This window comes from Delphinapterus leucas, chromosome 13 (assembly GCF_059928025.1).
Source record: "Delphinapterus leucas isolate spDelLeu-1000000601 "Yukka" chromosome 13, BTC_Dleu_Yukka2, whole genome shotgun sequence".
Lineage (NCBI taxonomy): Eukaryota > Metazoa > Chordata > Mammalia > Artiodactyla > Monodontidae > Delphinapterus > Delphinapterus leucas.
Window position 1 is genome coordinate 35,417,705 of NC_143141.1, and position 14,279 is coordinate 35,431,983.

At 39.5% G+C, this 14,279-nt stretch overlaps 1 protein-coding gene across 2 annotated transcripts in view; it reads right to left on the reverse strand.

Annotated features, from left to right (window-relative positions):
- Window positions 1-8,555: 8,555 nt before the first annotated feature.
- The window catches only part of LOC149747726 (uncharacterized), a 31,090-nt gene continuing 25,366 nt past the window's right edge, over window positions 8,556-14,279 (reverse strand). For both annotated transcript variants that reach the window (XM_089923065.1, XM_089923064.1), the window contains one exon: window positions 8,556-13,026. The gene's annotated coding sequence lies outside the window, so the exon portion shown is untranslated. The remainder of the gene's footprint in view (window positions 13,027-14,279) is intronic.

A 14,279-nucleotide genomic window follows, 5' to 3' on the forward strand; every position in this document is an offset into this window, starting at 1 on the left:
TGATTTGGATTCCTTTTATTTCCTTTTCTTCTCTGATTGCTGTGGCTAAAACTTCCAAAACTATGTTGAATAAGAGTGGTGAGAGTGGGCAACCTTGTCTTGATCCTGGTCTTAGTTGAAATGCTTTCAGTTTTTCACCATTGAGGACAATGTTGCCTGTGGATTTGTCATATATGGCCTTTATTATGTTGAGGAAAGTTCCCTCTATGCCTACTTTCTGCAGGGTTTTTATCACAAATGGGTGTTGAATTTTGTCGAAAGCTTTCTCTGCATCTATTGAGATGATCATATGGTTTTTCTCCTTCAATTTGTTAATATGGTGTATCACGTTGATTGATTTGCGTATATTGAAGAATCCTTGCATTCCTAGAATAAACCCCACTTGATCATGGTGTATGATCCGTTTAATGTGCTGCTGGATTCTGTTTGCTAGTATTTTGTTGAGGATTTTTGCATCTATGTTCATCAGTGATATTGGCCTGCAGTTTTCTTTCTTTGTGACATCCTTGTCTGGTGTTGGTGATGGTGGCCTCGTAGAATGAGTTTGGGAGTGTTTCTCCCTCTGCTATATTTTGGAAGAGTTTGAGAAGGATAGGTGTTAGCTCTTCTCTAAATGTTTGATAGAATTCGCCTGTGAGGCCATCTGGTCCTGGGATTTTGTTTGTTGGAAGGTTTTTAAACACAGTTTCAATTTCAGTGCTTGTGATTGGTCTGTTCATATTTTCTATTTCTTCCCAATTCAGTCTTGGCAGGTTGTGCATTTCTAAGAATTTGTCCATTTCTTCCAGGTTGTCCATTTTATTGGCATAGAGTTGCTTGTAGTAATATCTCATGATCTTTTGTATTTCTGCAGTGTCAGTTGTTACTTCTCCTTTCTCATTTCTAATTCTATTGATTTGAGTCTTCTCCCTTTTTTTCTTGATGAGTCTGGCTAATGGTTTATCAATTTTGTTTATCTTCTCAAAGAAACAGCTTTTAGTTTTATTGATCTTTGCCGTCGCTTCCTTCATTTCTTTTTCATTTATTTCTGATCTGATCTTTATGATTTCTTTCCTTCTGCTAACTTTGGGGTTTTTTTGTTCTTCTTTCTCATATTGCTTTAGGTGCAAGGTTAGGTTGTTTATTCAAGATGTTTCCTGTTTCTTAAGGTAGGATTGTATTGCTATAAACTTCCCTCTTGGAACTGCTTTTGCTGCAGCCCATAGATTTTGGGTCGTCATGTCTCCATTGTCATTTGTTTCTAGATTTTTTAAATTTCCTCTTTGATTTATTCAGTGACCATTTCGTTATTATGTAGTGTATTGTTTAGCCTCCATGTGTTTGTATTTTTTACAGATCTTTTCCTGTAATTGATATCTAGTCTCATAGCATTGTGGTCAGAAAAGATACTTGATACAATTTCAATTTTCTTAAATTTACCAAGGCTTGATTTGTGACCCAAGATATGATTTATCCTAGAGAATGTTCCATGAGCACTTGAGAAAAATATGTATTCTGTTGTTTTTGGATGGAATGTCCTATAAATATCAATTAAGTCCATCTTGTTTAATGTATTGTAAAGCTTGTGTTTCCTTATTTATTTTCATTTTGGATGATCTGTCCGTTGGTAAAAGTGGGGTGTTAAAGTCCCCTACTATGAATGTGTTACTGTCAATTTCCCCTTTTATGGCTGTTAGTATTTGCCTTATGTATTGAGGTGCTCCTATGTTGGGTGCATAAATATTTACAATTGTTATATCTTCTTCTTGGATCAATCCCTTGATCATTATGTAGTGTCCTTCTTTGTCTCTTGTAATAGTCTTTATTTTAAAGTCTATTTTGTCTCATATGAGAATTGCTAATCCAGCTTTCTTTTGGTTTCCATTTGCATGAAATATCTTTTTCCATCCCCTTACTTTCAGTCTGTATGTGTCTCTAGGTCTGAAGTGGGTCTCTTGTACACAGCAAATATATGGGTCTTGTTTTTGTATCCATTCAGCCAATCTGTGTGTTTTGGTGGGAGCATTTAGTCCATTTACATTTAAGGTAATTATCAATATGTATGTTCCTATTCCCATTTTCTTAATTGTTTTGGGTTCGTTATTGTAGGTCTTTTCCTTCTCTTGTGTTTCTTGCCTAGAGAAGTTCCTTTAGCAGTTGTTGTAAAGCTGGTTTGGTGGTGCTGAACTCTCTCAGCTTTTGCTTGTCTGTAAAGGTTTTAATTTCTCCATTGAATCTGAATGAGATCCTTGCTGGGTAGAGTAATCTTGGTTGCAGGTTTTTCTCCTTCATCACTTTAAATATGTCCTGCCAGTCCCTTCTGGCTTGCAGAGTTTCTGCTGAAAGATCAGCTGTTAACCTTACGGGGATTCCCTTGTGTGTTATTTGTTGTTTTTCCTTTGCTGCTTTTAATATGTTTTCTTTGTATTTAATTTTTGATAGTTTGATTAATGTGTGTCTTGGCATATTTCTCCTTGGATTTATCCTGTATGGGACTCTCTGCACTTCCTGGACTTGATTAACTATTTCCTTTCCCATATTAGGGAAGTTTACAACTATAATCTCTTCAAATATTTTCTCAGTCCCTTTCTTTTTCTCTTCTTCTTCTGGAACCCCTGTAAGTTGAATGTTGGTGCGTTTAATGTTGTCCCAGGGGTCTCTGAGACTGTCCTCAGTTCTTTTCATTCTTTTCTTTATTCTGCTCTGCAGTAGTTATTTCCACTATTTTATCTTCCAGGTCACTTATCCGTTCTTCTGCCTCAGTTATTCTATTGATCCCATCTAGAGTATTTTTAATTTCATTTATGGTGTTGTTCATCATTGCTTGTTTCATCTTTAGTTCTTCTAGGTCCTTGTTAATTGTTTCTTGCATTTTGTCTATTCTATTTCCAAGATTTTGGATGTTTACTATCATTATTCTGAATTCTTTTTCAGGTAGACTGCCTATTTCCTCTTCATTTGTTAGGTCTGGTAGGTTTTTATCTTGCTCCTTCATCTGCTGTGTGTTTTTTCTGTCTTCTCATTTTGCCTATCTCTCTGTGTTTGGGGTCTCCTTTTTACAGGCTGCAGGTTCGTAGTTCCCGTTGTTTTTGGTGTCTGTCCCCAGTGGCTAAGGTTGGTTCAGTGGGTTGTGTAGGCTTCCTGGTGGAGGGGACTAGTGCCTGTGTTCTGGTGGATGAGGCTGGATCTTGTCTTTCTGGTGGGCAGGTCCATGTCTGGTGGTGTGTTTTGGGGTGTCTGTGGACTTATTATGATTTTAGGCAGCCTCTCTGCTAATGGGTGGGGTTCTGTTCCTGTCTTGCTAGTTGTTTGGCATAGGATGTCCAGCACTGTAGCTTGCTGGTCGTTGAGTGAAGCCGGGTGCTGGTGTTGAGGTGGAGATCTCTGGGAGATTTTTGCCATTTGATATTATGTGGAGCTGGGTGGTCTCTTGTGGACCAGTGTCCTGAAGTTGGCTCTCCCACCTCAGAGGCACAGTACTGACTCCTGGTTGCAGCACCAAGAGCCTTTCATCCACACAGGTCAGAATAAAAGGAAGAAAAAGTAGAAAGAAAGAATTAGTAGAAGTAGAAAGAAAGAAAGAAGGGAGGGAGGGAGGGAGGAAGGAAGGAAGGAAGGAGGGAAGGAAGGAAAAAAGAAAGAAAGAAGACAAAGTACAATAAAATAAAGTAAGATAAAATATAATAAAGTTATTAAAATAAAAAAATAATTATTAAGAGAAAAAAATTTAAAAAATAACAAAAAACGGACGGATTGAACCCTAGGACAAATGGTGGAAGCAAAGCTATACTGACAAAACCTCACACAGAAGAATACACATACACACAAAAAGAGGAAAAGGGGAAAAAATCATAAATCTTGCTCTCAAAGTCCACCTCCTTAATTTGGGATGATTCGTTGTCTAAGTTGATTGTGGAGCTTTAATTCCCTGCTTCTGAGCCTGCTGGGAGAGATTTCCCTTTCTCTTCTTTGTTCTCACAGCCCCCAGGGGCTCAGCTTTGGATTTGGCCCCGCCTCTGCGTGTAGGTCACAGGAGGGCGTCTGTTCTTCGCTCAGACAGGACGGGGTTAAAGGAGCCGCTGCTTCGGGGGCTCTGGCGCACTCAGGCAGGGGGGAGGGAGGGGCACGGAGTGCGGGGCGGGCCTGTGGCGGCAGAGGCCGGCGTGACGTTGCACCAGCCTGAGGCGCGCCCTGCGTTCTCCCGGGGAAGTTGTCCCTGGATCCGGGGACCCTGGCAATGGCGGGATGCACAGGCTCCCCGGAAGAGGGGTGTGGACAGGGACCTGTGCTCGCACACAGGCTTCTTGGTGGCGGCAGCAGCAGCCTTAGCGTCTCCTGCCCGTCTCTGGGGCCCGCGCTTTTAGCCGCGGCTCGCGCCCGTCTGTGGAGCTCCTTTAAGCGGCGCTCTTAATCCCCTCTCCTCGCGCACCAGGAAACAAAGAGGGAAGAAAAAGTCTCTCGCCTCTTCGGCAGCTCCAGACTTTTCCCCGGACTCCCTCCCGGCTAGCCGTGGCGCACTAACCCCTTCAGGCTATGTTCATGCCGCCAACCCCAGTCCTCTCCCGGTGCTCCGACCGAAGCCCGAGCCTCAACTCCCAGCCCCGCCCTCCCTGGCGGGTGAGCAGACAAGCCTCTTGGCCTGGTGAGTGCCGGTCGGCCCTGATCCTCTGTGCGGGAATCTCTCCTCTTTGCCCTCCGCACCCCTGTGGCTGCGGTCTCCTCCGCGGCTCTGAAGCATTCCCCCTCAGCCACCCGCAGTCTCCGCCCGCGAAGGGGCTTCCTAGTGTGTGGGAACATTTCCTCCTTCACAGCTCCCTCCCACTGGTGCAGGTCCCGTTCCTATCCTTTTGTCTCTGTTTATTCTTTTTTCTTTTGCCCTACCCAGGTACGTGGGGAGTTTCTTGCCTTTTGGGAGGTCTGAGGTCTTCTGCCAGCGTTCAGTAGGTGTTCTGTAGGAGTTGTTCCACGTGTAGATGTATTTATGGTGTATCTGTGGGGAGGAAGGTGATCTCCACGTCTTACTCTTCCGCCATCTTCCCAGAAGCCCCCGCTCAAGTTCAGATTTTGTTGCCGCTTGATCTTCCACTCAGTCTTGAATTGTATCTGCTAGTTTAGGAGGCAGGGGTGGCTGTGGCTCAGTGCAGGGGCAAGGACACAGGCAGCAGAAGTTATGCTTTTCTTTTTTAAATGGAAGAATAAACCATAAAACTTTGTTTTTTAAAAAAGATTATCTTGGGGCTTCCCTTGTGGTCCAGTGGTTAAGAATCTGCCTTCCAATGCAGGGGACACGGGTTCGATCCTTGGTCGGGGAACTAGGATCCCACATGCCGCGGGGCAAGTAAGCCCGTTCACTGCAACCACTGAGCCCGTGCGTCACAACTAGAGAGACTGTGTGCCACAACTAAGACCTGATGCAGCCAAAAAAAAAATAAAGATTATCTCTTTTGGGGGGAGGGGTCAGGTGGAGGGGACTGGAGAGGAAGCCACTGTCATATGAATATGCCTGGTTTGAGGACTTGACTTCAGAAGCTGGTAAACATTTTACATACTTTCATTAAAAAATATTTTTCATAAGTTTTTAAAAAACTAAAATAAAAAAATCAAAATGAACTATAATGTACTTGGAGAAGTAGCAACACAGAAAGGAACTATTTCAAGGAACTATTTCAAGTGACTAATTTGATTTTCATTGTTATTATATACCTTAAAAACAAAAGTAACTACACAGCAATCTTAAATGGATTCCAGTAATCATATTATGGGTAGAAGTGTTAGAACAGGTTTTCTAAGACAGCTGCATGTTTATTGTAAAATAAAACAAATAAATAATGGTGTTGATGTCTTTGAGGACTGGGATTTTTGGTAAGAGAGAAAGAAAATACAAATGTAACATTGGTGAAGTTAGGAAACATCCTGTGACTTCTTTGGCCGTCTAGTGGTTAAGACTCCGTCTTGTTTGAAAATGTCATATAAACTCATGACAGATCTTCTCTTAAAGAAGAGGAGTATTTCCTAACTTTCTACTGAAATGGCCCAGAAACCATGATCAACCCTGTAGCCTGACAACCCTAGAGCTCAGAGTATTGTCTCTAAATCTCATTGCCCCTTAAAAGGAATCAAGGCCCTTGGAGTAATGGCTGATTCCAGATCTGAGGCCGAAAATTCATGAGCTGAGACTGGAATGTAAAGAATCCTGTTATACTAGAAATCAAGGAAATTACTAGGATCATATTTAAAAGACTCAGAAGCCAACCTGAATAAACTCCCACTGGCCAAATATGGCACAAATGAATATTAATAATAATAACGGCAATGGATTGAAATACATTAAAAACCATGAGTTCATGATGATACTTAAAACAAAAAATCAAACACTCACTGACCAGCTTTGGCAGATGCTAGGGAACCAATTCATTATTTTGAAAATTAGTGAATAATCATTTCCTGTATAATCTGTACTTCAGGGTACAAATAATTGATGAGGGGTACTTGTTTAGAGAAGTATTTCGGCTAATAAATGGGGAAAGAATGATAGAATATCACCATTTGCAACTCCTAATTAATTAACGGACCTAGACACTTATCAGTGGCTGCTGACACAGCAAAAAGAGAGCCAGACTTTCTTTGCTTCCTGATGAGAAATATACAATACCACCCATGAAGTATTCTGCCCCCTAAAATCAAACATAGATCTGATCACAGGAAATATAGGGGACAGAGGAACATGTTAAAGACACCCTAATAATATAGTCGGAAAAATACAGTCTGAGAAATTCTACAAGACAGATGACTCAGCACCTTCAGCAAATAAATTGCCAGGGAGAAAAACTAATGAAAAGGGAAACCTATAGATTAAAAGAAACTTAAGAAACACATCAACCAATTGCAATGGGTGGACCTTAGACTTATCCTGATTTGAGCAAATTCAAATTAAAAAATGTATGAGACAAATGGGAAAGTTTAAACATTGACTGGATATTAGATGATATTAGGGAATCAATATTAATTTCTTAAGTGTGATAAAAGTATTGTGGGTATAGTTTCAAAGAGTACTTGTATTTTAGAGATACAGGCTGAAGTCTTTATAGATGCAGTGATATGAAGTCATGAATATGTTTCACTATGATCTAGGGTAGGGGTATAGATGATACAAGATTAGATACAAATTGATAATTATAGAAACTTGATGATGTATTCATTGTATTATTCTTTCTACTTTTTAATTTTGAAAATTTTCCCTAATAAAAAAAAGTTTTTTCACGTGCACTGTACTACCCTTCTAATTAATAAGAGCCAAGCAAAGCCAGGAGTAGGGGATGCCTCTTGGCATGTACCTAGAAAGAGCAGTGCATCAAAATACAGGAACTCATAGACTTGAAAGAGACCCTATTCCCTCCTCTGTGGCTTGAACCACCTCTACATTGTTCCTAAATATTGTTGCCCATATTCTGCAGGATTACCTTCAGCCTGTTCCACTTGTGACAGCTTTGAAAGTTCTTCCTCATCCTGAGCAGAAATCAGTCTCCCTGTATCTTTCTGCCACCCATAGATTATAGGCCTAAACCTTCCTCACACAATAGTCCTTCAAATATTTGAAAACCAGCATTCAACTGCCCCTCTCGCCCTAACTGCACATGCAGGTCTTTTGAGCTTCAGCCCTAATTCTGTCCCCACAGGCCCAATACTTTGGTTTTCTGCCATCCTGGCTGCTCTGCTCTGATCTCAGAACAGTTTGACTTGTAAGTCATGTGCTCTGGAATGAAGTGATCTGGGTGTAGCCTGGCAATTACAGAGAACAACAGGGCTATCGCCTCCCTTGTTCCAGTTACATTTTTTGTTGTTGTTACCCTGGGCTGGAGCCTGGATGCACAAATTTCCAAGAGCTAGGTGTTACATTTTCAAGAATTCTGTAGGCCAATTGTTAAAGGCAGTCATAATTAAAATTTAAATTACATAAACTTACAATTATGTGTTATATTAAAAGGTAAAAAATACTTAAAATGTATCACTTCCTTATTAGTTTACTACATATTACTATTATCTCTTCCTTTGAGGTTATTTACTTTGGCTGCATTTGTGTAGTGGAAATACTGTAATGTACTGGTATGCTACTGCAAATCTCTTCCAAACTGGATTCAGTGACATCATTGGTAACTTGAAACTGGCCATCGTGGGAGTATTTACACTACAGAAATTGGCAGGTGCCATGAATCAAGGTGTTTTCTTCCTGCAGAGAGCTAGTTGTTAAACATTTTACCACCACACCCCTAGACACAGCCTGAAGTTTTAGGGTTTTTTTGGCAGCCACGTTACACTTCTGACTCAAATTAGGCTAAGGCGCTTAGCTTCTGCTAAAGCAAGTATAACCCATTCTTACTGATACAAATTAGTTCGTCAGACCTCATATTAAAAATTTTCAAAATACTTCCTTTTAGATTCAACTCACTAATTCTGATTTTGTCATCCAAGTATTCATTAGACCTCCAACTTCAGGTTACCAATAAATTTAATGAGCACACCTCCTGTATATTTATTCTGAAAGCATTCATGAGGGGAAGAGGGACACAGCCCTTGGACTCATCATTATATATTGTACTTTCTTACAGTTTGATATCAATTTGTTAGTCGGCACCTTGTGCATATAATCAACTGGTTACTAATTCATCAAGAATGCCAGAGTCCAGTTTGTTATTTCCCCATCTGGTCCAAAAGAAAATCATGAAAAACCTCATTAAATGTCCAACCAATGATGAAATACTCTCTCTATAAGGGCTTTCCCCGAGCTGCTGGGCAGGTAACCTTGTCAAAGAGGAAAGGAGATAATCAGCCTTGGCTGATTCTGAATGAGCTCATTCTGAGTCAACCATCACTTCACCTAGAACCTGAAACTGTTCGTCTAGTCACACATTCTAGAGTTTTGCCTGAGATTGAAGTTACAGACAATGGTCTACAAATTTTCTGGTTCTGCCTTCTCTCTCGTTCTGGAAAATTAAGATATCCCGCTGTCTCCAGTCTTCTGATAACTCTCCTACTTTCAGTGATGTCCCCCAAATCACTGACAATTGGTGATCCCATACTAAGTTTTCCTCGGGGCCCTAAGATGTTATTTCTCAAAGCTGGGGATTTGAACTCACCTGGAGCAGTTCTGGGCTTTTTCACATTCTATCACTCCATCTTGGGCTTCCATCTTCCCCTACTAAGGTTCATTCTTTTCTCTATTCCTCTTCATCTTACTCCTTCCATGTGGAGAAGAAATGTCTCTGCCATGAAAGTCAGAAACAAAAGAAAATGGAAAAGCTCTATTTTCTTCGTATCGCCCACTGGCAGTGGTCCCAAGCTGAAGATCCTATCCTTTACTTGATGTTAGTGGTCAAACTTTACTAAAATGACAGCAATAACAGAACCTTGTAGTTTTAGAATAACTTGAGCGTATTGGGAGCTTTAGCTTTTCTGATACTTATGACTGTGTCCACGAATATTCTAGCACAAAGAATGACAATTTGATGGTAGGATAGATATATGATGAGATTCCTGACCTTTCAGAAGTTGTGGCATCACATCCTTGTTCGAATTTGCAACAAGCTCCCTACCGTAGAGCATGGTATATATTAATTTTTAAATTTTCAATTAATTTGGTCTTGAGAATTTTTCACCTTGAAGTGTTTTAATAAAACACTGTAGATTGTTCTGATAATTACAAAATTACAATCAAGGGGAACGGCAAATACGGAAGAACTCAGTATACTTAGGAGCTTTTTTCTTTAATTTTACTTAGCTGATCTTTAATATAAAAACACCTCTTAATATAACCAGCTCTTGATATTCAGCATTTTTTACCTGGAAGTCTGTAAGTTGCCCTTATACACAGTTCCAAAAAATGTTAACGATGTTTATGGGTTTTAACTTGGAGGCCCTGAACTAAGAGATACAAAACCTAGGTTTTCCACTTTGTTCTGCTACTAATCAGTTGTGCCATCTTGAAAAGTCCCTTTGCCTTTTTTGTTCACATCTAAATATTGTTGTAAGTCCCTTCCAGATCTAAGAGCAGAGAGCAGTAAAATGCCCAGCTATCCTGTCTGCGGGTTCTTGGCTGTCTCCACTCACTCTGTAGTGGATGTGAGTATGTGGGTATGTATGGGGGGACAGGGAGGAAAGGTTTGAGTTGGGAGCCTTGGTAGGGAAGGGGGGAAGAGGAGGAGGAAAATAGCCCATATCATTCCTCTGAGGTTTTTCACAAGAGGTAATTTCAAAACAAAACTAAGTCAACCTATCAAAACAAGATAATGACAAGGGAGAAAGTAAAAGTTTTTGGCCAAATCCATCTCACAATCATTCTTTCCTGTCCCCACAAAGCTATCTGAACTGAGATCTTGTTAGTGGACCTCCATTTCCAGTAAACATCACTCACTTAGAACAAAAACTGGAAGCTCCCACATGTAGCCACTGGAAATAGTCCCAGATGCAGGAAGAGGTTTGTATGACATCATCCAGAAAGTTATGCAGTGGGAAGGTCTGCAGATTAGAAGACTAGCTCACCTAAGGGTTCTTCTCACTAGGAATTTTTATCCAGTTTTAGAAGTCCCAAGTTTCCTGGAAAATATATTTATTGGTAAGTGTGTATATTTCACCCATATGTTGAAATGTATATACCTTACTGGAAATTGCTCAAATGCTAAAGAAATGTTATTCATGTGTGTAAACATTTAATTAAATAGTAGAAAAAAAAAGACAAATATTATTGTTCCTCTGTATGTGAAAAAGTTTTGTTCATGCTTTTAAAAATAACTCGGTTGTTTTAGTAAAAATGATATGTGCTTATTGCAAAATATTGAAACAAATCAGAAAAGCACAAAGAAGATAACAAAAATCTGCTGAAGCTTCATTAGCCACAAATAAACATTGACAGAATTTTGGTAGACTCTCCAGACATTTTTCTGTGCATATGCACGTTTAATTTTACAGGAGTGGCATGTTTTTTATTTGCTGCGTTGTATTATTCCTTCCTCCTCAATAATGTCACTAACATCTTTATGTGTAACCAAATATAGGTATATGGTGTGACTTTTGAGGACTCCATAATTTTTCATTTTATTTTGTTTGTTCCATATAGTTAGTCGATTCCATGTGGATGAAAATATAGGTTGTTGAGAAAGAGCTTTTTTAAGCCTCAAAAGAACAGTTATGTAAAGAATATAAAGTTATGTTAAGTAACATATTTGCACAAGAATCTGGTTTGGTTATTCCTCCTGCAAAAGCTTGAAATATAGTAAATGAACAGTGAGTGTTATAGACATGTAAGATGTATCTGAGCCGTTAATACAATTAAGTGTTTTAAAAAGCAAGAATGAATCACAAAGTAAAACTCAACATATTTAACAACACATTGAATAAAAGAGGCTGCACAAAGCTCCCTACCCACTTCTGCCATTTGAAGATACAGGAGACCTGCGACCAGTAACAGGGTCCTCACCTGACCACCCTGGCACCCTGATCTCTGACTTCGAGTCTCCAGGACTGTGAGAAATAAATGTCTGTTGTTTGTAAGCTATCCAGTCTCTGGTATTTTGTTATAGTAGCCCAAATGGACTAAGACGGACTTTGAACAAGTTAACTAGTTACCAATTCTGGGTCTCCCACAATTCCAAAGTCTTCTTCATTTCCCATGAATCTACAAACCACATCTGTTAATTTTAGTTTTAATTTCCTTTTGAGGCAAAATTCCCTTATTCATTTGTTTCTGAACCTACAATTCTGAAACCCAATGAATTTTAACATTATTTATGATTTACATATTGTCACATTTCAAAACAAATTTGAGGCAGTAAATGTTATTACTTAGTAATTAACTGTTTAGTTTTTTTGTTTGTTTTTTTTTGCGGTACGCGGGCCTCTCACTGTTGTGGCCTCTCCCGCCGCGGTGCACAGGCTCCGGACGCGCAGGCTCAGCGGCCATGGCTCACGGGCCTAGCCGCTCCGCGGCATGTGGGGTCTTCCCGGACCGGGACACGAACCCGTGTCCCCTGCATCGGCAGGCGGACTCAACCACTGCGCCACCAGGGAAGCCCCATTTTAATGATTTTTAAGTTCAGTGGCATTAAGTACATTCACATTTTTATACAACCATCACCACCATACATCTCCAGAACCTTTTCATCTTCCCCAACTGAAATTCCCATTAAACAATGACTCCCCAGTCCCCCTTACTCCCAGCTCCTGGTAACCACCATTCTACTTTCTGTCTTTGTGATTTGACTATTATAGGTAACTCAACTTTGTTCGGTTTTAAGCCTTAAATAAATCTCTTCTCTATCTTGGTTGAGAACTCTGCTAGTTTGAAAGAGCCAACTTTAAAAAATCCAAATGTTTTTTACGTGGAGGTGACATTTACATACCACAAGATGCTTACAGATACTTTAAAACATACAAAAATTTACCTATCTTTATGTGAATGTATATGTGACAATGTATTATCAGCATGATTATAAAGTCATGAGACTCGTGTGCCATTTTATTTTGAAGTCACATCATACCCCTAAACGAAATAGCAGAATACAAATCTATATGCTGTGATTCCACCATGTAAAAAAGAATATCTTTGTATAGAATAAGACTGGAAAGTAAGAACATAGGAAAATAAAAATGGCTTATTTTTAGAGTGGTGCAGTTTTTGCAATGTGATTTTAAAAAAAAATTATCAATAGTGTTATCAAGTTGGAGAACAGTTTTTTTTAAAATAAATTTATTTATTTATTTAATTTATTTTTGGCTGCATTCGATCTTTGCTGTGCGCCGGCTTTCTCTTGTTGCAGCAAGTGGGGTTACTCTTTGTTGCCATGCGCGGGCTTCTCATTGCGGTGGCTTCTCTTACTGGGGAGCACGGGCTCCAGGCGCAGGCTTCAGTAGTTGTGGCTCGCAGGCTCTAGAGCGCAGGCTCAGTAGCTGTGGTGCACCGCTCCGTGGCATGTGGGATCTTCCCGGACCAGGGCTCGACCCATGTCTCCTGCATTGGCAGGTGGATTCTTAACCACTGCGTCACCAGGGAAGCCCCTAGTTTTTTTATTATAAGAGGATAGCAGAAAATAGATATTAAATTCACAGATTAATAAATGAGAAGAGAAAGGGCTGATGTTGTCTTATATCTCAAAGTTTCTAGAAAATCACTTCCATGAAAACTTTTCCCAGGTCCAACCAATTTGAATGTGGAAAGCATTTTTTTTTCCCTCTTTGAAAATAGACACAGAAATCATTGAGTACACCTATAGAAAGGCTGACCCACAAAATGTCCATTATACTTCTACACATTAGGCATAAATTATAAGCCAAGGGGAATGTGGGCATATAACTTTAGGAAAATTAACTCAAGATTTTTTCCATTTTTAAATGAATTGTGTCCTAAAATTGACCTGCCTGTGGTAAAGGTATGTGCTGACTCTTTCCCACCTTTCCTTTCACAATAGTCTTTCTCCCACTTTACAAAAGGAAGGCATACCTGTCACCATTTACCTCACTGTGCAAAACCCTCCAGACAGGCAAACAAAAAGACTATGCAAAATAATTGGTCTCTGGGAAGCATCTTAATCACAAATCAAGTCACTAAATGCACACGCTAAGGCTTATACTTATTTCTGTTAAAGGAGAAGCTAGGGGTTCGAAATGGAATATTTGGTTCTTGTTGAGGTGTATCTAACTCAGTGTGAATCTAGGACTTTTATTTAATGACTTTGCCTCTTCTATTCCTTAACTATTGTCAAAGGATGCAGCATTTTTTAGGAGAAGTTCCATGAGGGGAAAGCAAAGACAGCATTGGTGAAAAGTATTGAAGTGTGTAAGCAGCTTTCTAAATACAAGCGATTCTTTTAGGCTATTCTTAACACTCATCCTTAGGCCATATCATTAGCTGGAAAGAAAAGCATGTTCAAACTGAATAAGCAGAACAAGCCTGTGGCACTGACTCTTCAACATAATTTGAGGGTTTTCTGGGACTACTGTATATGATTTTAGATGAAAATTTTACTTAATTTGTTTAAAATTCAGTGTGAATCAATAAGCTACAATCTGTTTTATAAAGCATATAATGAAAACTTTATTCCAGCTATAGTCAACCTTCATCTTATTTCAACTAATTAAATATTTAGTATTTTCTAAATCCTAATAAAAACAAAAAATAAAAGTAGATGCCAGCTGCGAGGCCAACTAGTTTTAGTAGTATCTTTCTTTTTTATTAGATACACAAGGAAAGTTTGAACATAATATCTAAGGAGTTAACAGGGCTATTTCTGATTTTTATACATGATTCTTAT